The sequence below is a fragment of the Diadema antillarum genome, unplaced genomic scaffold (assembly GCF_040938485.1).
Source record: "Diadema antillarum isolate AM-2024a unplaced genomic scaffold, OU_Dant_1.0 seq00000016_RagTag, whole genome shotgun sequence".
NCBI classification, from domain to species: domain Eukaryota; kingdom Metazoa; phylum Echinodermata; class Echinoidea; order Diadematoida; family Diadematidae; genus Diadema; species Diadema antillarum.
The window spans coordinates 537,899-560,978 of NW_027271136.1; the positions used below are offsets into that span (position 1 = coordinate 537,899).

At 38.5% G+C, this 23,080-nt stretch overlaps 1 protein-coding gene across 3 annotated transcripts in view; it reads right to left on the reverse strand.

Moving 5' to 3' along the window:
• Nucleotides 1-23,080, reverse strand: part of LOC139725146 (uncharacterized) — a 109,247-nt gene that overhangs the window by 72,966 nt on the left and 13,201 nt on the right. The window lies entirely within an intron of this gene.

Sequence of the window (23,080 nt, forward strand, 5' to 3'; positions counted from 1 at the left end):
GGTTGCTGCTGATCTTGAAGGTCTTGTTTACCATTGGGAGCAGTGATTTAAAAAATGTTCAAGATATCACATTTGATGCATATGTGTAGGTCAGTTGTACCACAAAACATCCTACCATATAAAAGTTTTGCAATAAAGCCCAAAATATAAGGAGATATCACTGTTTTTCTCATTAAACCATAACTGTAGACGGTTTAATCTAGAAACATTTTTATCATAACTATTGTTCACATTATTCAACAATACTTAACATAGATTATACTGGTTCAAATTTTTACATTGGTTGTTTCTATCCCTAACTCACATTTTTCTAGAACTATTTTGAAGCAGTAATGCTGGGTTTTGTTTCATCTGCAAATGGTAAATCATACCTTTAAGTTTTCATGTCTTTTTTTGACAAGAAATGTAGGTTCCCGGGTTTATCACTTGCTAAAATGTGTCGCCACTGATATTTCCTATTGCTCAATAAGCTTGGAAGCTGTGAATGTCTTCTAGCTGCTAATTTCGTTAACAGTGGGTCAGCAGCAATGAGGCAGTGTGCCCTTCTCATCAGCAAACCACACGCAAGTGCTTTTCTTTTTCCTTCTCACAAGGAGGCATGCATGGCATGCTACCACTAGGTAGTGTGCTAAGGTCATTAATGGGGGGGGGGGGTATAACAAAGCGCAAGAGTACTTAAGTAATGTACAACACAGTGTTTATTAAAGTAGGTCAGTGTGGATTACGTAGGCTCACCTAGTAAGCAGTATAGACATTTTGTGTAATAAATCCTGTTGATTTAGCATTGAAATATATTCCTTGAATATCTTTTTTCTTTATTTCAGAGTTCAAGGTGTACTACATTAAAGTTCTCTTGAGTTAATTGCAAGATAGGATCGATTGCATTAAGACTGTCAGGTGACTTGCGCTGTACAAACCATACTTCTTACATGCTGCGTTGTGCCTACAAGTGTACAATATGTACTTCATCTCTATGCACACCCCCCCCCCCCCAACACACATACATACACACACACACACACAAATGCTACATGTATATTTCCCTATTGAGACAACGAACTTTAGGAACTTACATGTGTTAACGAAAATCAAGCAGTGTTTGATACGTCTATTTCATTGTGACTGGCAACATAGCAGTTCTACACAACTGTGAGTTATCCACATGAATCCCTGACATATATACAATATGTGATTTTTTTTAATGTACAATCATCTAAGAAGCAAATCCACAATTTCCTGTTTATTTTGCTTGTCTTGATTTTGGTTTTAAGTTTACCTTAATGTGAGATCCATCTCTGCTCAAAAGTGTGAGGTACTCTACATCTTTACATCAAACCAAGGAGGTGAGACGTCACCTCCTTGATCAAACCTGATAGCCCTTATAATAATGTGCTATCGCTTTTATTAGACATCCTGAAATTCACACCACTACACTGTAGCCATCTCTTACCACCACTTATCCACTGGTGTGGATGTTTGTTTTGTTTTGTTTTGTTTTTGTTTTGTTTTTGTTTTGTTTTTGTTTTGTTTTTGTTTTTTTGCTGTTGCTGTTGCTGTTGCTGTTGCTTTCCAAGACAGGCACATACAAGAGCAAAAAGTCTCCCCATGCCCAGTTGACTGTTCCGAGCAAATTTCACCTAAGGCAGGGTTCCTGGATAAAAATATCTCGTGAGGATATCGGCTTTTTGCAGGGCACTTTAAAAAGTTTCTTAAACCAGAGGAAGTTGGGCATGTGTCACATCCTCTGACCCAAGCCAAGGCGCAGCCAAAGATAGCTGCTTTTCCATTCCAAATTGCCTTTTCAGACCAAAGAATTTTGATGAGTGATAATTATGACAATGTAGCAAACATTTGTGCTTTAGGTTGTAATCATGAGTCCAAGAAGCACATACTGCCAATGCAACGTTATACAAATGGCAGTATGTTCATGTATCTTACCATCAAGAATATTGCAGCTATTGATATAAAGCAAAGGGACAAGAACAGGATGAAAATAATTCATGTCTTATAAAATCTAGACCAGTAAGCAATTAACACACCAGACCATTGAACTTCTTTCTAGCATCTGACATACAGAAGCTACATATATATGATCCACAAACAGGTTTGGATTGTATTTACACACACTCATGCTTTGCACAAACATTTTGCACGCTGCAGAACGCTAGCTAAGGGGGTGTCACGACCAATGATGTCAGGGCATCTCGTATTCTCCCCACTACGAAAAGGGTAAATGGAATAGCAGGCGCAGAGAGGGAAAATTTGTAAATAGCACTTGGTATTGGTAAACAAATTGGTAAACAAACACTGGTGGTAGATACATGGAATTGCACTGCCCACACAATGACAGCCAAAGAATACCAAATATCATTGAGCTTCATTGGAGTCATCTACGACACTGGTTGGAAATTATCCTACAGTATGTTTCATCCTCTTCCACAAGCCAAGCTATATTAAGTACTTGAGAGCATTCACCATCTCAGTGGAAGCTGTAAAATGAATTGAGTTTGGGTTTTATATGCAGAAAGGGATTAAACAAAGACATATAAAGCGTATTGATAAAAAGGGACCATGGGGTAACAAGACTTGAAAAAGCTTTCATGCTTGTTGAAATGCAACATTTGAGTTACAATTGACGGTCTTATCATTTTGTTACCGTGTTATAGTCCTGAGTTCTTGCTTGACTGTACTCTGATATCAACTACAAGAAGGAAGGAAAGTCATGAAATAGTGCCAAACAAGAGGTTTGCAATGATTAGTAAATAAAGGATACTGTAAAAGTGGATATTTTCACGCGACTAATTTTTCGCGCTCGGCGGGGTAAGAAGAGTTTCGAGAGATTAATTCCGCGGAATCAAGTCATCAACTGCTGTTACAGTTACAGTATTAGAGAGCTTCAATGAAGTGGGGTTCCTAAAACCTCACACTTTGTTTTTGTATCATGTGGAATATTCATCATTGACATTAACACTGACTTTGTTACTTTGTAGGGCAAAACCTTTTCATGTTTGTGTGGAAATTGTTATGAATCTTTGTGATATATACATCCACCAGCATAAAGTGTTATGCATGATTATGAAAATCTGCTCAGCCAGTTTTCTATCACGTAAGATAGTGAAGTGAAAATCTATTCAGTGGATGAATTTGATAGCATGTGATTTTTTTTTTTTTTTTTTTTTTTTTTTTTTTTTGCATGACTAACGATTCTATAACAAATATATATGTAGATGAAAAACCACACTACATGATATTGTATGCTGGCATTATAACATTCTTATCATGATTTGATTTTATCACTCTCTACTATTCCTAATAACTGGTGTTTGTAACTTGTAATTCTTTACTCAGTCCTTATTTTGCTTTGCATATTATATCTTTTTATATCAAACTATAAAATACCTGAAATAAAACTGAAATCTGTTTTAAAAAAAAAGTTGGGTTTATAGGCTAAATACATGTAAATGTCAGTGTTTGAGAATATAAATACTCAGCTTGATCACAGATCAGATCACTTGTATCCTGCTACCTAAAGGTCAGATACACGGGGGACCATGTCAAGATTTGATAGAGCAACTATAAGCCCTCTGGTTCTGTTTTCAGTCATTAAAGCCCCCCCCCCCCCCACACACACACACACATAAACACAAACACAACAAACAAACAAAGCTTAGAGGGAGTACTTTAAAATCATTTGGTCTATATCCCTAAAGCTTTATAGTCCAAGTCCATTGGATCAAATGTATACCTGGCCCTTGTTAAGGACAAAATTTCACTGATGGGACTACAAACTTGTGGCACTTAAATCATCATATTGATTCAAATTGTAATGCAATAGCCTTCCCAGTCAATGAACTAGCCAGGGAAATGACAGGTGACAAAAGCAGAAATGCTGGAACTCTTAGCATATGAGAGGTAAGGTATATGTGTGAAAAGGCCAAGGAATTTTAGAGGACAAGGCACTGCTTCTAATAATCTAAAGTTCTATGAGGTAGAATTTGTTGCAACTAAAATGAGTTTTGCAAAGGTGTGACAAGCTTCCAATGAGCTGTGTCAAAACCACGGATTATATTACCTTGGGAAATTTTGCCTCTGACCTGGCAATTCCCCCCCCCCCCTTTTTTTTTGAGGGGGGGGGGGGGGGGTTAAGAAAAAAAAAGCTTACGGTACCATGAACAGGGCAGAAATGCATGTTTCTCTTCTAAACATTGGGGATAACACTATTACATACGTACAGACTTACAGGGACACAAGCGCAGCTAGGGCAAAGGAGTGCACGCACTTCCGCCCTGCAGCACATATCAACCTACGACCTTTGATGCTTTGGTAGTTCAGCCTCTTTGCATTAACTTCTGAGGCAGTCCCTTACACAGATCAGCAGCGGGCGCAATCAGACGGATATGGATGTCACAGACAGGCAGCGTATTGGGTGAATAGAATATTGCTGTTGCTATGCAGGAAACGGGTTCAACTGATCCGAGCAGGGAATATGTGAGGGTCTGGCTTCCAGGCTTAACATCTAGAGGGCGCTATACATATTCTGCTTTATGCCTGTTTGGTACCACAGCTAAAGTAATATTCATAAAGATTTGCTTCGAAGTGGTTATTCCACTCAACAACTCCAACACACATGTAAACCTTCTTTTTTTCTAATAAAACAGGCTATCTACAGTATTATACCATCTGTTCTGAAATCTACTAGTTAATACAGTTCATTCATGTAATTGTCTGGAGGACATTTTGCTTGTAAGATACTCAGTAGTCAAATGTTGCCTGTGGAACATAAATATAACTTTGGATTCAGTCTGTCTCTCTCGTGTCTTAATGTTTGCATTACTTGGTAAATTTCATCAGATGTTTTCAAGGTATCAACTGAGCTTCTTTCAAGCTTTACAAGCATTCAAAGATTCAAAGCAAAACTGGAGTATTCCTCAAATTTTCAATTAACACTACAAAAGCTTCCTCTAAAATAAATCTCGACTATCCTCCACCCCCTCCCCCATGACACTTTCATGTATGTATTGGTACAATAACAGACACATGTAGAGGTACAATATGTACGTTTTGTAACATCAACTAACAATAATACATTGCGTGTGTTAATAACTCCAAGAGATTTCAGATACTGGTCTGTGTGACAGTTTGACTTTTTTTATTCTGCAGATTTTATCAAAAATTATACTATTAATAAACTACATACATTTTTTGCTTTGCCTTACAGCAACATGTCCATCTCTTGCTACCAATTATAACCTCTGCTGAGGAGGTTATGTTTTTGCCAGTGTTGACTTGACTGTTTGCCTGTCTGCAAAGTAACTCAAACAGTTATAAATGGATTTGGATGAAAATTTCAGGTTAAGTTGATAATGACAAAAACAAAAACACAAAAAAAGATTAAATTTTGATAGTGATCCAGACCATGTATATCATACTAATACACTATCTGGCTCACTAACACACACACACACACACACACACACACCCACAGACACAGACACACACAGACACACACACAGACACACACACAGACACACAGACACACAAATAACAAAAACAACAACAACAAAGCAGAGACTCCAACTCTCCCGTTTTCGATGGGAGATCTCCCGCCGAAAGCCCATTTTTGCAAAATCTCCCGTTCTCCCGTTTGAGATTCAATTTCTCCCGCCCTGGCTCTTTGTCTCCCGTTGGAGAGGATTTTTTACATATTTCTATCGTATGTTGAAAAAATAAGCCTTAGATACCACCAGAGAGCATCTAGATCCCTGGAATTTCGCGCTTCGCACACATCAACTTTGAGTCTCCCGTTTGCTAGGGGTTTCAGGCGGGAGAATCTCCAGATCAGAAGGTACTTTGGGTTGGAGTCTCTTACAAAGTACAAGAAAACCTTACCCGTCATAACTGACTGAACGACAAATTCCTCTCCTTCAGGTCTGAGGGAGATTTTGGCTACAAAGCAAACCCTGGTTGGTTACCAGAGCAACTACAATCATACAACATTTGACTGCCTGGGGAACATGATGAGGTTTGACCCACTACTGATTGGGGTCACTATCATCCCACTTCCCAATAAGCTTCTGGAGTGGCATCTAACAATAATCTAAGAGTTGTCATAACAGGTCTGGAATACTGTAACAGGAAATAGCATCCCAAGATGTAAAACCCACTTGCCTGCTTGTTTGGGGCAACTCATACTTCCTGTTGGGCAATGTTGCACACTGGCACTGGTCCGATTGCACCTGACCAGTAAAAATCACTGTCAGACTAGTAACTTTTTCGGGAATAGACCACTAAAATATGGAAAAACTGGGTACCTACTGGTGGTCCGACAGGTCGGACCAGTAGAAGAAATGGGTTAGTGTGCAGCCCTGTGTTGGGCAAGTGATGTAAACAGGCATTTTCCTATCATAAGTATGGAGTCCTTGCCCAATTCCCATTCAAGCAAGCAAAAGAACTATATTTTTAGATATCTTGCAAATATATTGCATGATGACAAAAAAATATATTACAAAAGGGAAGATGACATTAAAGGAGCAAGTTTAGCAGCCTACAACAGTATTATGTAAATGAACATGTTCAGTAGCTCACGTTCATTCATAGTACACCAGTTCACAATGTTTATGATGGTTTAAAATGTTAAAATGCAACAAGTATCCGACACCCTAAAGAAATATATACAGCAATTTCTGTCAAATCCAGAACTTTCCAAATCCTTTCCTCTTAATTCTGGAAATAGTTCAAATCCTGGCTGGGCAATGTGCCCTAGATACTCACTGAATTATCTATCAGCCCATATTGTGGTACTTCCTTTCAAAAATAGAGAAGGTCTGATAGATCACTTTAGTTAGCAAATACAGTACAAGCAAACCCTTCTGGAATGATATTGTGACTCAACCACGTGAAGGAAACTAGGCAACTGCAAAAGTATGAAAAAGAAAAAAAGAAGTGGGGACCAAAAATTTCTTCCTGTCTGGTTGTTCTCTTTCTCAGGATGCCAGTCAATAATGACAAGTGGTACTGAATGCAGCACCATTTACTGACATTTTAAAAAGCTGATGTAATATGTTTGTAACAATACTATGTACTACTCACAGTATCTCTACTCTTGAGAATAAAATACTGGTTCCAAATATCATCCATAAGACAAGCACAGACAAATGTATATGGCAGTGATTTCATCAATGGGATGCCAAGGGAGGAGGTTATGTTTTCATCGGCATTTGTTTATTTGTCTGTGTGCAAAATAATTTTAAAAGTTGTAAACGGATTTGGATGAAACTTACACGAAAGGTTGAGAATGACACAAGGAACAGATGATTAAATTTTGGTAGTGATCCAGACCATGTATCTCTTTTTTTTTTTTTTTTTTTTTTTTTGGGGGGGGGGGGGGTCTGAATAAATTTGCTGGAAATCTATGGTACTATTTCCCCCTTCCTTCAATGAGAAGTTTCCAGTTTTATTATTCAAAGAAAGGTCCAAATTACCTACACTTATACTTCTACTTCTACAATATACCAGCATATGAAAGGAATCCTATTTTTAGGGTTGCAAAAGGGACACAGTATGAACTTTAATTGATGTATCACATACCTCTCTGCATTGATACATACCTTGTAACTAAATCAGATACAGCACTTTTTTGCACAGTATATGACTTCGAGAGCTGTATCATATGATTCTATTTTTGACATGATACAAAGATATAAACTTTATAAATCAATAATGCTTGTAAGATTCAAATCACTGAAAAAGGAAGAAAATGTGATGAAAGATGCAAGAAATCACCTCATGCTTGATAAAGATAGAAAAAAATTAAGAAACACTTACAGTGTATAAGCAATTTCACATTTTTTTTTCTGTTGCTCAAAAATGAAATCTGTCTTTGACCCCCAGTCTCTGTCAGATAAATTTTGATATCACATATGACTTATTTATCAAGTTTTTACAAGTATGATAATTAAAATTCTGTTTGTTGTTGTTTGGTTTTTTTTTGTCAGAAAACTTAGTGTTACATTAAGTTATAATCTAAGATGCATGCAAACCATTTTACAGATGGTAAAAAGATATCATCATCATGTGTACACAGACAAAAGCTACATGTGCTAGTTGGTGACATAGGCTGTGCAGTACAGTCACTTGCGGCAGGAAATAGCGCTAATTCACATCCACAGTATGAATCATAGACTATTTGATGGCTGCTCTGATCCAGAGCAAAGACAGGGAAAGAGAATTGAAAATGAGAGAGAAAGGGGGAAAGAGACTGTGAAACAATAAAGTCTTATAATAACATAATATCATTGCATACTGCGCAAGGCATGCAGTATATGATTTTCACTGACTAAATTTATTGATAAGAGGCCCCAATATTTGAAATGCAAAATTGCAATATCATCTGACAGTATTATGCCATTTACTTCAAAGGCACAAAATTTCTAAATTGGGACTCAAAAGACAATTTTGCAAATGGAGAAATTTGTGATCATAAATCACTGCAAAAGCATGAAAAATAAGTCTTATCCCCTACGATCACGAAAAGAAGTTGGTGAATTCCTACTGTCGAGACAGTATGATTGCATTTGTGTTATGAAAGACAATTTCTTTGGTGTGTCGTTTACGGATATATCAGTTGACTAGTGAAAAATAAAACCACAACAAAAGTATGATGGAAATGTACATGTATATAGTGCCTCAACATTACAAATTTCTCATGCAAATGGTGACATCATATCATACTATTACTACCTGTACTTAACCAACAATAGTAGTCACCACAGCAGCAACCATAGAAGACCTAGCTGCTGCTTTGTAGATCATATGCATTAACACATTAGTGTATTTTGCAACAGTCAGAGTACTCAGTAAAACAAAGCAAACTTGTGACAGCATACTGTATTTAGCTTCATAGAGAAAATGTTATATCTCCATGGCATTCTGAATTTACAATTGTATTCCTGGAAAGAGTGACACAGCAATGTAGTCTGTCTCATGTATGGAAGGAAATACACTTGCTGGTAAATAACCCCCACAATTAGTGTGCTGTGTGCAAACCATTCAAAGCCAGAGGTAAACCTGCTAAACTCCAAAGAAAGGCAAATCAGGAACATACATTGTACACACAGAAGCCATGTACAAGAAGAAGAACAATATGTAAAGATGCAGGAGCTTGTAAGGTGGAAACAAGGGCTAGTATGCAATATAGAGAATAGATTTCATTTCTTGCTCATGCATCAATCCTATCTTATCCCAATGATAAATTGGATTTCAGTTATCTAACATATGTTGCATGGTAATAACAAGTAGAGACCTGAGCCAGCATCCACACCAGAATATGCAAACAATGTGAAAAACATGTATAATCTTACACCATAACCTCCTGTAAGAGAGATCTGTAATACCTCATTCACAGCTAATCAGATTTATATCCCTCACAAATTGCTTCTCGTTCTGTGATTGGTCGAGAGCACTGAAAACATCAAAACATGATTCTACCATACAAATCCGCGTCTCACTATTCTCCCTAGGAAAATAGTAAAAAAAAACTATATCACGCTGGTGAAATCTTTTTTGCTTCGTGTCACAACGCGAAAGATTTCACGTGTAAGTGAATGGGTATTGCAGCACCTTCGCTTCGCGAGAGATTTCATGTACAAATGAATGGCTTTCGCGGGGCCTTCGCTTTGTGAGAACCACACAGTAAATTTTCACATACAAATGAATGAGTATGGCACACCGTAGACAATACACTCAATACGTGTAACGTTAGGCCAAGTAAAAAAAGAAAGTAGTTTCTCGTCCGGGTTTTTTGAGCAAGGCGATGAGGGAGGTCCTTACTATTTGATATCTTACTATTTTTTCGAGGATTGTCAAAATGAAAGTAATATGTGTTTACATGTGTGATATAAACCACTTATCATTGAGTGATGCACAATTTAATACCAAATCTGATATGCGTATATTGCTGTTTATGCATGACAAGTATACCATTTAACTACACTGTGACTGTATTCATTCAGTCATATCAAGGGTATGGGGAAAAAAACACGTTTTTTTAACATAAAATATACACATTTATGCATCACTTGTTGAACCTATGAATCCAACCATTATCTCTGGAAATGCATACTAGCATTATTTTTGCCTTTCAACACAACACAAACTTACTGAGTTAGATCTTTTCTCATATGAAAACTTATTCGCTCAAGGATTTAAAATGCCGCAGACAGTACTGCCAATTGTCAACCCTGTGAAACAACCACCTGATTTCCTTTTTACTGAAAGACAGAATACGAACCAGTTGAATACATATTCACTATTTAAAGCCGTTCGCTGTGCACACGTGCGCTTGAGATCGGTTCTCTCCATCACTCCACGATTTTTTTTCCAGCTCCAGAACGCATGCTATGCTGGCTGGCTGGTCTCCTCTACTACAGCCTGCAGGGAAACCCGGTTATAACGAGTTCGGTTATAACGAGGAACCGCTTATAACGAGGTGATCGCGTCGGTCCCGTTTTCCTTTGCGTGTAATGGCAGAACGAATCGGTTATAACGTGTTCGGTTATAACGAGATTCCGGTTATAACGAGGACAATTTCGGTAAATCATGATAAAGAAAAACATTAAGCAATTTGATCGGATATAACGAGGTTCCATTTCTTGACCAAATTGCCGCTTTCAAACACGCGACAAATGAAACATTGGAAACCGAAATCTCGCTATCCACGTCTTTTCCCGTTTTGCAGAGAACCGTTCCTTCCATGTTTTCTTCTTAATCACGCGATAAGACACAGGAACACCTTTCGATGTTCCTACTAATGATTAAACATAATCATTCGGTTTTCTTTTTCGCGAGAAACGCGTGCGGTATGAGGTCAGACCACAGCGCAACGAGAAAAAAATAGATAACGCATTCAAAAACTTTTCATGTAGCGACAATAAAATTTGACCAAAAATGGACAATTGGAATGCGTGGGCAACTCATCATTATATCCTTTCCAATTTTAGTTCCGACTTCCAGTTCTTTTACTGGTTTTGAGCAAATATGAGTTTTGATGATTAAAGCCGAAATAATAAAATCATCGCCCCGATCCCGCCGGGTGACAGTAGCGTTAAAATAGTTGAGTAACGCATGTTAACCTATACTTCATCGGTGTTCAGAAAAAGAAGCAAACGCATTTATTAGTTTAAACAGATCTGGATTTGTTCATTATCATTTAACAAATGATAATTTAAATATGAGTGTGTATGTTCAAAGCAGAAATAATTAGTGAAATCATCGCGATCCTGCCAGGTGACAGTAGAGTAAAAATAGTTGAATAACGCATGTTAACCTACTTAATCGGTGCTCGGAAAAAGAAACAAACGCATGTATTAGTTTGAATAGATCTGGATTTGTTCATTATCATTTAACGAATGATAATTCAAATATGAGTGTGTATGATTTATAAAGCCGAAATAATGAATGAAATCATCGCGATCTCGCCGGGTGACAGTAGAGTAAAAATTGTTGAATAACGCATGTTAACCTACTTAATCGGTGCTCGGAAATAGAAACAAACGCATTCAACAGTTCAAGAACGGATGTACAAAACGCTAAGAGATTTTCGGAAGAAAATAAAGAACGCATTTTTAATCCCTTCGAACGCAACGATCATACATTGTATAAAATTACAGCCAAATGATTCATGAAATTATCGAATTCCCGCTGGGCACCAACAGCGTAAAATACCTCGCAAGTTAGCGGTAAACAATGCACGTATGTTACTCTGAAATCATCGCGATCTCGCCAGGTGACAGTAGCGTAAAAAAAGTTGAATGACGCATGTTAACCTAAATCAGAAAAAGAAACAAACGCATTTATTAGTTTGAATAGATCTGGTACAGATTTGCGTAAACAGGATGGCAACCTCCAACATTCAATCCTGTCACATATTTTCAAGAACGGTCGTACAAAACGCGAAGAGATTTTCGGAAGAAAATAAAGAACGCATTTTTAATCCATTTGGGCGCAACGATCATACATTGTACATGACATGGATTGTGTACAAGATTACAGCCGAAATGCTTCATGAAATCATCGCATTCCCGCTGGGCACCAACAGCGTAAAAATACCTAGCAAGTTACGGTAAACAAGGCCTGTATGTTACTCTACAGTATATATTTGCCCCCATATTTGCGCTGGTGTTTAGAAAAAGCTTAACAAACAAGAATTACAATAAAGAATTAACTTATCATTTCAGCCTCTATTTCTTCGTCTAATTCACAAATAATCTCCCTTTATTCTCTCAATAATAACGCTCAATAATTGTGTAATAACAACGCAAAGGATATGTTTAAGTTTCATTGACGGGTATATGACGTCATGCTTATGTTTTTCTTTGTTTTTGATGAGTATGGTTATAACGAGGTACCGGTTATAACGAGGTAATATCGCCGGTCCCACGGATCTCGTTATAACGGGGTTTGTGGTTACATTGCGCAATCAATCTAGCAGCACATGAAGCGGGCAACAGCACGAGAGAAATGTACAGAAGGCTGGTGCTCAACGTCCTGTCTACATCACGACGTACCGAGTGCGCTGTACATCACAGCCCAGGCCCGCCCATCAAACTACAGTTCAACTGCTTTGTGGGTCATTCCTTCTTGCCGAGCTCGCAGTGTGAAATGCATGCGTTATTACATACGCACTAATACAGAAGCTACAGCTGTACTACAGCTAAGTAGAGGACGCAAGGCGTAATTAGAAATAAGACATCACGATTGGTAGGTGAGTTGTTGATTTTTTTATTCGGCGGCCGAAAAAATAGTAAATATCAAAAAAGTCGATGCGGCAACTGAAAATCGATGCGGGCGGGGAGTGGGCTGGGACGAGAATTATGAATTTCTTGGTATTTTCAGCGCCATTTTGAAAATAGTAAATAGTAAAAAAATCGATGCGGCGGCCAAAATCGATGCGCGCGAGGACGAGAAACTGGTTTCTTTTTTTACTTGGCCTTAGAGAAAATAAGACTCAGAGACTCTTATAAAGCCATCATTCTACCTAAAAAAGCCCCTTTTACACTTGTGTTTCTTAACCCCGTACTTTCTCTGACCCAGGACTATCGTTAGTTCCGTACCAATTTTTTCAGCTTTTTACACTCGCCAATAAATCCCATACTAAGGTCTTGTCCTGGGCTATAAAGGAGAAAACTGACCTTTTTACACTCGTATTTCTTAGCCCCGTATTTTCCAAACCACATAAATATTCATGATTACTCTGTGCACTGTACGAGTACACACGCGCACCGGCAGCACTTGATTACCTCGTTTCTGATTGGTCAGTGGGGGACGGACTTCGTCTCCGTCGCTTAACCCCAGATTATTTTTTTGTTCTGTTTACACTCGCTTGCTTGGCACTGCAATTGCGGTGTTAACCCTGCTATTTTGCAGGGCCAGATGGGATTATTGGTGGGGCTAGCCCACTTTGGCAAAAACAAGTGTAAACAGAAAGTGGGCTAAGGAAAATCCCGTACCAACGGTGAGGCTAAGACCCCCCCCCCCCCCCCAGCCCCACTGTACGGGACTAAGCAAAAATTTGCCAGTGTAAAAAGCCCTAAAGATGCCCATAGCGTTGTGGAATAGAATATTATGTTACAACAGAGTAGGTGTTAATATCATAAATCTACATGTATTAGACAACAACAATAAGCAAACATGAGCTCTCTAAACATATATGGTATATTCTTAGAGATCGATGTAGGCCTGCCGTTGTCCGTAAAATCTTGGTCCTCATTCAGGTTTTAAAGATGAGTGTCGTAGACCCCCTATATAACGTAAGAGATATTGGAGGGTCGTTCCAAAGTTTTGGGGCCATTTATGAAGAAGTATGATCCCCAAACTACGGTATGCTGGATTCGAGGTAGGCCTAGTGCCTATCCCAGTGTAGGACTGTCTGTAAAAATGTATAATTTTGGGAAGCTCATGCTTTGGTCTCGCAGTTCATAAACTCGAGCGGCCCACCCAAAAGATGTTGACAGTAATGTAGTAGTAGGCATAGGCCTAGATAGATCTAGGCCTGCTTAATTATTTCTAGTATACTAATAAATTAGATCTAGCTAAGCCTAGAATTTCTACCTGTCTAACCGTAGTTCATGTAATCTGTATGGAAACCCTAATTACAATTTTGTGTCTAGGGTCGATGGACATGGTTAGAAGTAACTGTTACAACACAAATCACACAAATTTTAATACGATGGCACTCAATAACCTTAGTTAGACTTGCCGTTACTGAATTTTTTACCCTAATTTACAATGCATACTTGCAATTTTAACAGCAAAGGATAGTCCATATTCATGTACATGTATAGACAGCTAGAAAACGCTAGAAAGACGATAAAAAACATAAAAGCTGCAGCTCACATCGTTGATCAGCTCGAGCACACGTAGGCCCTACCAGTTTGTACTTGATTGACAGACCGGATAAGCGTATTTTGCATGCATGAAGCACGTACTGAGTTTGCAGTTTGCGCATAAATACAGTACGCGCAATAAGAAACGCCTCCGTCAATTTCGTTTTCCAACGAAAGTTCGTTATCGATCGAGTAGCAACGAAATTTGGACGAAATTTGGACGAAATTTCGTTATCGATCCAGTAGCAACGATTCTGACGCTTTGTGGACGCATTTCACGCACGACCGCCCGCTCAATTTCGTTCGGCAAATGCGTTGCTCGTTCGGAAAATGCGTGTTCGGAGCTCGGCAGTTTCGTCCAAATTTCGTTAAAAGCGTCCGTGATCCAAGGCGCACATGGAATACAGTACACACGTGTGTGTGTAGTGGCCACATCCACAGCCGCTAGCCGGCAAGAATCACTGCAAGATTAGACTCAACAAGTACTAGTAGTAGCACAGCGGTCGGGAATGAGAACAGTAGACAGGCGTGGAATTCACCTGATTCACATAATACTATTAAGAATGGTAACATGTATACATACATCGATGCCGTTTTCATTGAAGCAATTTGTAAAAGTTTTAGTTTCCCTTACCCTAGCTGTAAGTACGGCACCGTTAGCAGATTATTCACTGCATTTGTAAGTCACCTGATACATCACATGTTGGTATGCGGGCTGCATGTAACCAGGGAATGTGCACGTGTGGGAAAGGCGAGTGCGCCGTATGTGCGTCGCAATTGCCATGGCATGGCTCGCTCGGCTGAACGAAACAGAGATGTACGATACATGACAAGACCCAGTATAAGGCCTACTAATTGTTCACGTGTTGTTTTTTGTTTTTTTACAAGCAGAAAATAAACAACTGTTGATCATGAAATAGACTAAATTACCAATCAGAGATCATTCGGGTTCATAGCATTTAAGAGAAATCACGCAATTTTGGCGAGGGTGAACCCACAGGAACCCACAGGAACCTTATCGTAGAATGCCGACCAAAAAGAAAATGGTTTCACTAAAATTGCGTGTACGTAAAATCCATTTGAGTATAGAAAGAAAATTAACCCCCAAAAAGAGGAAAAAAGAAATTAGAAGGATTTGTTCGCCGTTATTTGGTCATTAAATATATTTTCTTTCTTCAGCAATTGCGCGTTACATTGCCCGTTTTTTTATTGAATCAGGGCCCTGTTGCATAAAACCCTTACCGCTGGACTTACCGCTCCTTTCTATGCGGTAAGTCTTAAATCAGCGGTAAATTTTATAATCATTGATGCTGACGGTAGTTACTATTGAAATTCAATGGTAAGTTTTATGCAACGGGCCCCAGGAAAGCAAAAAAAAAAATAATATTCAAAACAAGACAATAAGTTTAATTCTTAGTTTGATATCGTTTATTTCTTTATTGGACAGAGAGATAATTCAGACGGTACGTGGAATTTTCAAAGCGACTAATTCAGACTGATTCTTAGTTTGACTTGGCTCTTTCTTTCTTTCTTTTTTTATTTTATTTTTTTTTTTGGGGGGGGGTTGAGGTTCATGTTCGTTGTACCCATGCACCCATAAGGTTCATTAGGACGAAAATGAAACATTCAGATACACGCGACTTCCCTACACGAAAAATAGATGTTCGTAAATGTGATAGTCAAATTATGATTCATAATTCGAAAATGCACGAATGTTTGTGATTGGATAGGTGCGTTATTGTCGGATTAGCAAACCTTCGGAGTACTGTAGTATCGAGCCTGTTGTATTCAAGGATAAACGAACTTTTGAAATAATGAATTTTATATTCAGAGTAAGACAATAAGTTTAATTCTTATATACCTGTAGTTTGACATCGTTTATTTCCTAGTTGTGAAGCGGGAAGCGAGAGATAATTCTGAAAGGAAGTATATATACAGTCATGCAGACGGAACGTGAAATATTCAAAGCAGCTATGAGATTAAATCTTAAGTTGTTTATTTGTTTGTTTGATTGCTTGTTTGTTGTTATGCTCAAGCGTTGGTGTAATTATATATACATTTTTTTTTTTTTGGGGGGGGGGGAGGCATTTTTGTAGTACCCAATGCACGTAAAGTTCGCTGATGCGAAAGTGATAAAATGTTCCGTAACACGCAAATTCCTTACACCTTGTAGATGTTCGTACCTAGTGTGAAAATAAAATGTATTACTATTATTTTGTTTCCCCCATTTTTCGATGGGTATAGCAAACCTTCGGAGTGTCAATCCTTTCGTTTTCGGATAAACGAACTTCCTTAACTCACAACACCATGTTTCAGAGTAACAAACTAGTCATTATTTTATTCGGGCATTGGGAATAGTTCAGGAATAAAATATAGAAGGGAGGAAAATCTTTAAGGCAAGAATTACGATGGATTCTTAGTTTGAAATCATTTATTCATTTCCGTGGTGTTCATTATTCCGAAAAAAAGAAAACGGGTGCGCTATTCCGATGGTTACGGCGTTATTTCGAATCCGAAACACGCATATTCCTTGTGCCTATCCATGTTTGTTGATTCGAAAATGTAATCATGCTGCGGGTAATTGCTATAGGGGGCCATATATTGTTTTATTTCTGTCTATTGTTATATTATTATTATCATTATTATCATTATTATTATTATTATTATTATTATTATTATCATTATTTTTATTATTATCATTATTATCGTCTTTAACATTATTAACCAATGTTTTGATTAACGAGCATTTTGTGGGCTGTTTTTTTTTTTTTTGGGGGGGGGGGGGCATTGCCCGATTAGCAAACCTTCGGAGTGTCAATCCTTTTGTTTTCGGACGAACGAACTTCCTTACCTCAGAAGAAGAAATCAGTGTAACAAACTAGTCATTATTTTATTCGGGCATTGGGAATAGTTCAGGAAAGAAATATAGAAGGGAGGAATCCGAAACACGCATATTCCGTGTGCTTATACGTCATGTTTATTGATATGCTGCGGCTAAGGGCCTATTGGAGGTCGTTATACCTTTCGTTTGGTGTACGATTTCTTTCGTTTCATATCACTTTATTTGTTCCTTTCATATTCTGAAATATTTAAAGGTAATCTTTCAATTGCCTCGCACTGTGTATATATACATGCATTTTCGTAACGGCGATTTCGCGCTTTGCTGCAGTATTTCGAAGGGTGTTTGATGCCAGCCGCTTCGGTGTGCTCTGTGGTAATGTTTATGTGGTTGTCAGGGAGGTTGTTGATACTTTGTCTGTTGACATTTATTTTCGTACAGGCATGGGCGGATCCAGGAATTCTGTACAGGAGGGGGGAGGGGCGCAACTAATATTTCTGGTGCCACTTCCGGGTTTCACTTCTATTTTTTTTTTCCACGATAAATAAAGGGGGCGTGCGCCTCATGCGCCCCCTCTGGATCTGCCACTGCTACGTGTTTATCTCGAGTGATGGTGATCGTGTTTCTAAATGTTTATAAAAAAAAAGGCCAAAATTATCCGAGTGATGCCTGATGATAGTGCAAGTGATGATAATCAACGATGCTGATGTAAAAGACGGCTTGCTGTGGATGCTGAGCGTACGTGCCCTTCGTTTATTTAAATAAGTTTTCCCTCTTTTACTCTTCTTTCCCCTCCCAAGAATGATAAAAAAAGAAAATACCTACACCTCACAACAAAAGGAACCACGTGTGAACAACCATCGTTAAGTTCAATCGAAATGTTCATTATTAGCAAAGAATATGGGGAAAACACGAGTGACGGAAAATGATAGAAGCGACGAGATTGTCTTCTTGTGTATAATGCGGTCTCTTGGGATTGGAAAAACCCCACCCTCTCCCTTTGTGGAAATTTCCACAAAACCAGGTGCGTGCCAGACCCCAGGTGCCAGACGAAAGAATGCGCGCATTTGGTGTAGTATATCGATCGAAGAACTCGCGGGTGAGTTGAGTTAAAGGAATCATTGCAAAGATGTTCTGATGTTCTGGTTCCCGAACTGTAAAAAGGAATTGATTAATCACTCAAAAATGCAATCACAGATTTATATGAAAAGTCTCATATGCCTAGACAAATTCACTGAGATGTCCTATGTGATGCAGCCACCACCCGATTAAACGGCAAAATCATGACAATAAAATTTCACGCTCATCAAAACTGCCTATTACTTTTCATATGAATTTTGGTTATCAACACTCGTTCGTGGATTTGTTTGTTTGCATGTTTTGTGTGTATTATTCCTCGATCCTGAAAGACGTAATAATTATTCACATCGAACGTAAACTGTTTACCGTAACTAAGCCTATGGCGCATTCGATCCATTCAACTTGCAGTAACCTTTAAGGCAGTACAACTGTAAGTAGCACATGGTGCATTCTTTTGAACCACGTGTTTCGCATATCGGCACATCCAAACACATTAGCGATCGTCCTTATGGCAAACTTTCCGATTACAGTCAGGGGAGAAGAAATCGTAATACTGTACATGTACTTACGAAAGTGATTATGCTTAAGATCAAATAAAATGAAGAAGTTTGAAAACAACTTGGCAACACTCAATCAAGTTTTGCATTCTCTCACACAAAAGCTCTCTTGAGAAAATGAAAGCATTCCCTCTCCCCTGCTAGATAATGGAAGTTTTCATTACTAGCCCAGCAAGTTTTGGGAGTGTACATGAATGTTTTTAGGATAGAGTCAAAAGGGACCTACGTTTTCGATCATAGCAGAATCTTCGTCAGAAGCAAAATGGCAAATAGGCAGAAAAAGCAACCACACACATGTAAAGCGACTTCACACAACAAGAACAGTCAGGAACAGGCAAGGGACAAGGAACAAAGAAAACAAAAGGAGAGGGTAGGATGTCATGGGCAAGGAGCCCAACAGGTAAAGGGAGGGGGATTAGAGCAGGAGGATGGACAGACAAAAGGCAGGGGAAGGTTAGTAATGGTCGTGAGGGCCAGGGGGCAACCATTGAAGGAAAAGGATGAATATGGAGGCAACATCAAACAAGATAAGGAACAACAGAGAGACAAAGAAAGGTAAAGAGTGAAATAGCAACAGCAAAGGGGGGGGGGGGGGGGTGAGCAAACAGCAAGCCCTAGAAAGGATCTGTACAAGTACCAAGAGGAGGCAACAAAATGAAAGTTAGAGTCAATCAACAAATGCAATTAACCATATCAAAGTATGGTAATATTAATACAGCAATAATGATGATATTGACAAAACAAATTAGAATAATCATTAAAGCACATAAAAAAAGGGGGGGGGGACACAAAGTCCATGGGAGAGAAAATGTATACTTGCAAAGCAAGTATCAATAGGCAAATTAAATACGTTTCAAAGAGCTGGTTCATATGAAATCACCTTTGATTTATGATTTTACAAACAAGAATTTTCATCGCTTACTTATTTCTTTTATTACTTTAGTAATGTCATGATATTTCATGATGGTATGTGTTCTGTCTTTACATGGCAAGATAGGGTTTTTTTTTTTTCATCCAGGGTCAAAAGAAGAAAGTGATAGAAAGATAACTGAAAGGATAGAATGGAACACCTACTCAGCAGGCAACACTAAAACAGCCCCCAGGGCCAGGCCATGTCGTCAGTGTCACTCTCGTCTTAGATCATTACAGGCCTACATTGTACATGTATAGGCTACTCGTTTCGTACTCGTCATCGCCAACGTCATGATGGTCGGTCACACGAAATAAATTGCATCATCATAAGAGCTCTTATATCAACACCACTAGATAGTGTAGATTCATTATCATTATCACTATCATTCCAGTCGATCTCATCCACCGCGAAACCCTCAAAATCCTCAAAATCATCGTGGTTAATACTCTCACAAAACACATCTGTAAACGATTCAGACATTGCAGACCTAGCTACACATCTTGCACACAAAAATGAAATGGAGGTGGAAAACTACGATGAATACACAAAAAATATCGACGATGGCATTTTACCGTAGCAGAAAATACACAGAGTATCTTGCACCGGAAAAAAAAATGGATGTGGAAAACTACGATGAGGAAAACTAGGGTGAAAACCCGATGCGTGAAGACGAACGATGAAGACACTTTACGGTAAAAATACTTACACGGAAACAAACGAGTGGGTACGATATTCTCGCACACACGAAGATAATCGACACATCGTTCAATCGAAAAACTCAACAAACACTCGAACAAAAACTCACCCCAAATTGTGGCAAACATGGTAATCACTTAATAAAAATGAGAAAAAATACTCTCTAAAGTATGATTGTACTCTGAAAAGAAAGGGATACAATGATACGAAAGCAAAAGAGAGAAAATGAGAGAAATGGACGGGAAACCTAGAGAACTTCGACGAAAGAAGAGCTAGCAATTCGCAATTAGAGCTAACTTTCCTGTGTGTGTGTGATCGCGTGTAAAGGGTTGAAAGCGTTGAAAGCGCTGAAAGCGTTGAATGCGTCCACAGCTTCGGAAAAGCGTTCGGGGATTTCGTTGAATTCGTTGAATTCGTCCAAAATCCGTCCATGAAGTCTGGACGCAAAAAGCGTTGAAAACGTCCCCGACGAAATCAACAACGAAAAAAGCGTTGGGACGAAATTTGGACGCACTTTCGTTGGGCGTTTTCTATTGCGCGTACTGTATGTTTACCAAAGTACAGTGTACGTTGTACAGCAGCACAGTACACTGAGTACGTTAGCGGCTGAGCGCGCAGCTGTCTCTTCATAATACGCGTACGCGCTGACCTCCTCTGCTTTCCCAAGCATGATTGACCTGTCAATCTTCTCGAAAAGAGTGAAGCAAGATGTCCTAAAAAAGGGTAAATTACAGAATACCAGCAGTCAATTACTCTTTAATTCATTGGGAGGGATATAAAACAAATATACCAGGCCATTGTTCGAGGCACTGGTTGAAACTATATGCCTTCGGTGACTTCAGTAGCACTATTTTCTGAGGGGTGCAGCCCCTCAGAAAATAGTGCTACTGAAGTCACCTCATGCACATAGTTACATGTACTATGTATACTATATCTTCTCTCTTTGTGGATTCATTACAACCTGCCAATCAGTTAATGGTGGTGTTTAAGCATGTAAACTACTATCATATGGCAGAATGAAAGTGTGGACATAATGACCTGAATTCACGAAGGTGGTACAATCTTTGTCCATGGTTTAAACCATGGACAAACGCATGGGGCGCCAAGTGTCACATGGCCTATTTCGTTACGAAATCGGTCATTTCGTCTACGAAATGTTCATGAATTTCGTTACGAAATGGTCATTTCGTCGACGAAATGACTGATTTCATAACGAAATAGGCCATGCGACACTTGGTGCCCCATACAAAACTACGGTCTTTGTCCATGCTTTAAACCATGGACAAAGATTGTACCACCTTCGTGTATAAGGGCCAATGTTTTTCCACAACCAAGTTTCATGATCAGCATTCTTCAAAAATCTCTGCTTGCCATTTTCTTGTGTGTGTGTGTGTGTGTGTGTGTGTGTGTGTGTAATTACAAACCAAACAGAAGTAAAATACTGCTTTGAAGCAATTCCTAACGCATTATATCAGTCCGTTTATTTGAATGCTACACTGTTAAAATCTAATTGCAAATGAGTACAGTATATCAAATATACAGTATTCTGGAGTGGCATCAGGAGAGCATACCAGTTCATGTACAGAAATTTGTTCCCAACAACAGGCCTTTCTCTTGGTATTCTCAGATCCAAATCATGCATACCTATATTTTACTCGTTTGACTTGCAACTCAACATCTTTCAATTCACATATCTACTTACATTTTCTTCATGCCTATATGTGTACATAGGCTACACCAGGGGTTAGACCATGTACAATTTCTATATCTCTGCCCAGATAAAGAACGTGCCACATTATGATTCCTTCGTACAATCATGTTTTTATTCATACTCATTCAGAAACAAAGAATTATGCTCAATGTCACACACATGTGAACATGCCAGCTCTTTCAAGGTCATTTAACAACCTTGGTAAAGAAATTGAAAGTTATAACCAGAGAGAAACTGAGTCAGCAGTTATGAAATGATGCTGAGAATATTGTGCAGACCGCCATCAAGTGCAGAGTATAATTCCATTTTCAAGTTTTATTTTCACTGTGTAGAGGAATCCCAGCTACTCTGGTTTTGCTCAACCTCCCTCTTTCGTCTAAATTTCCTTTCATATCCTTTGTCTTTTCATGGATATCCCTAATATGCATGCTCAACTAATGCATGCTCGACTAACCTCATCTGATCAATGTAGTATTGCCTAGTATATTGGTGCTCAGTACAATTCAGCAGACGAAAATGAAAACTTTTGAAATTATGTCACACTCTTTGAAAGTTTATTTTGGTTACTACAATGTATAAGATAAGATTATTTAAATATAACATTGTTGCTTGGTCACTACCTCAACTGCACTCCTTTGACCTGTATTCCTCAGAGTTGTATGAAATTCCTTCATTTATCATAAATGGTTCACCAAGGCATTGGCATCCAAGTAGTTCTCCATACATATGTCAAAGACAAAGTCAACCCTCACTTACAATAACTAATCTACCGGTATGTTTATATTTCAGGAGGTTGTTGGGTATAAAATGCCCATTGTTGAAATTAACATTAAGCTACCATACATTTGACAAGTTACTTTCCATATACCTATCAGAAGCATACAGGGATTACTGCTATTTTTT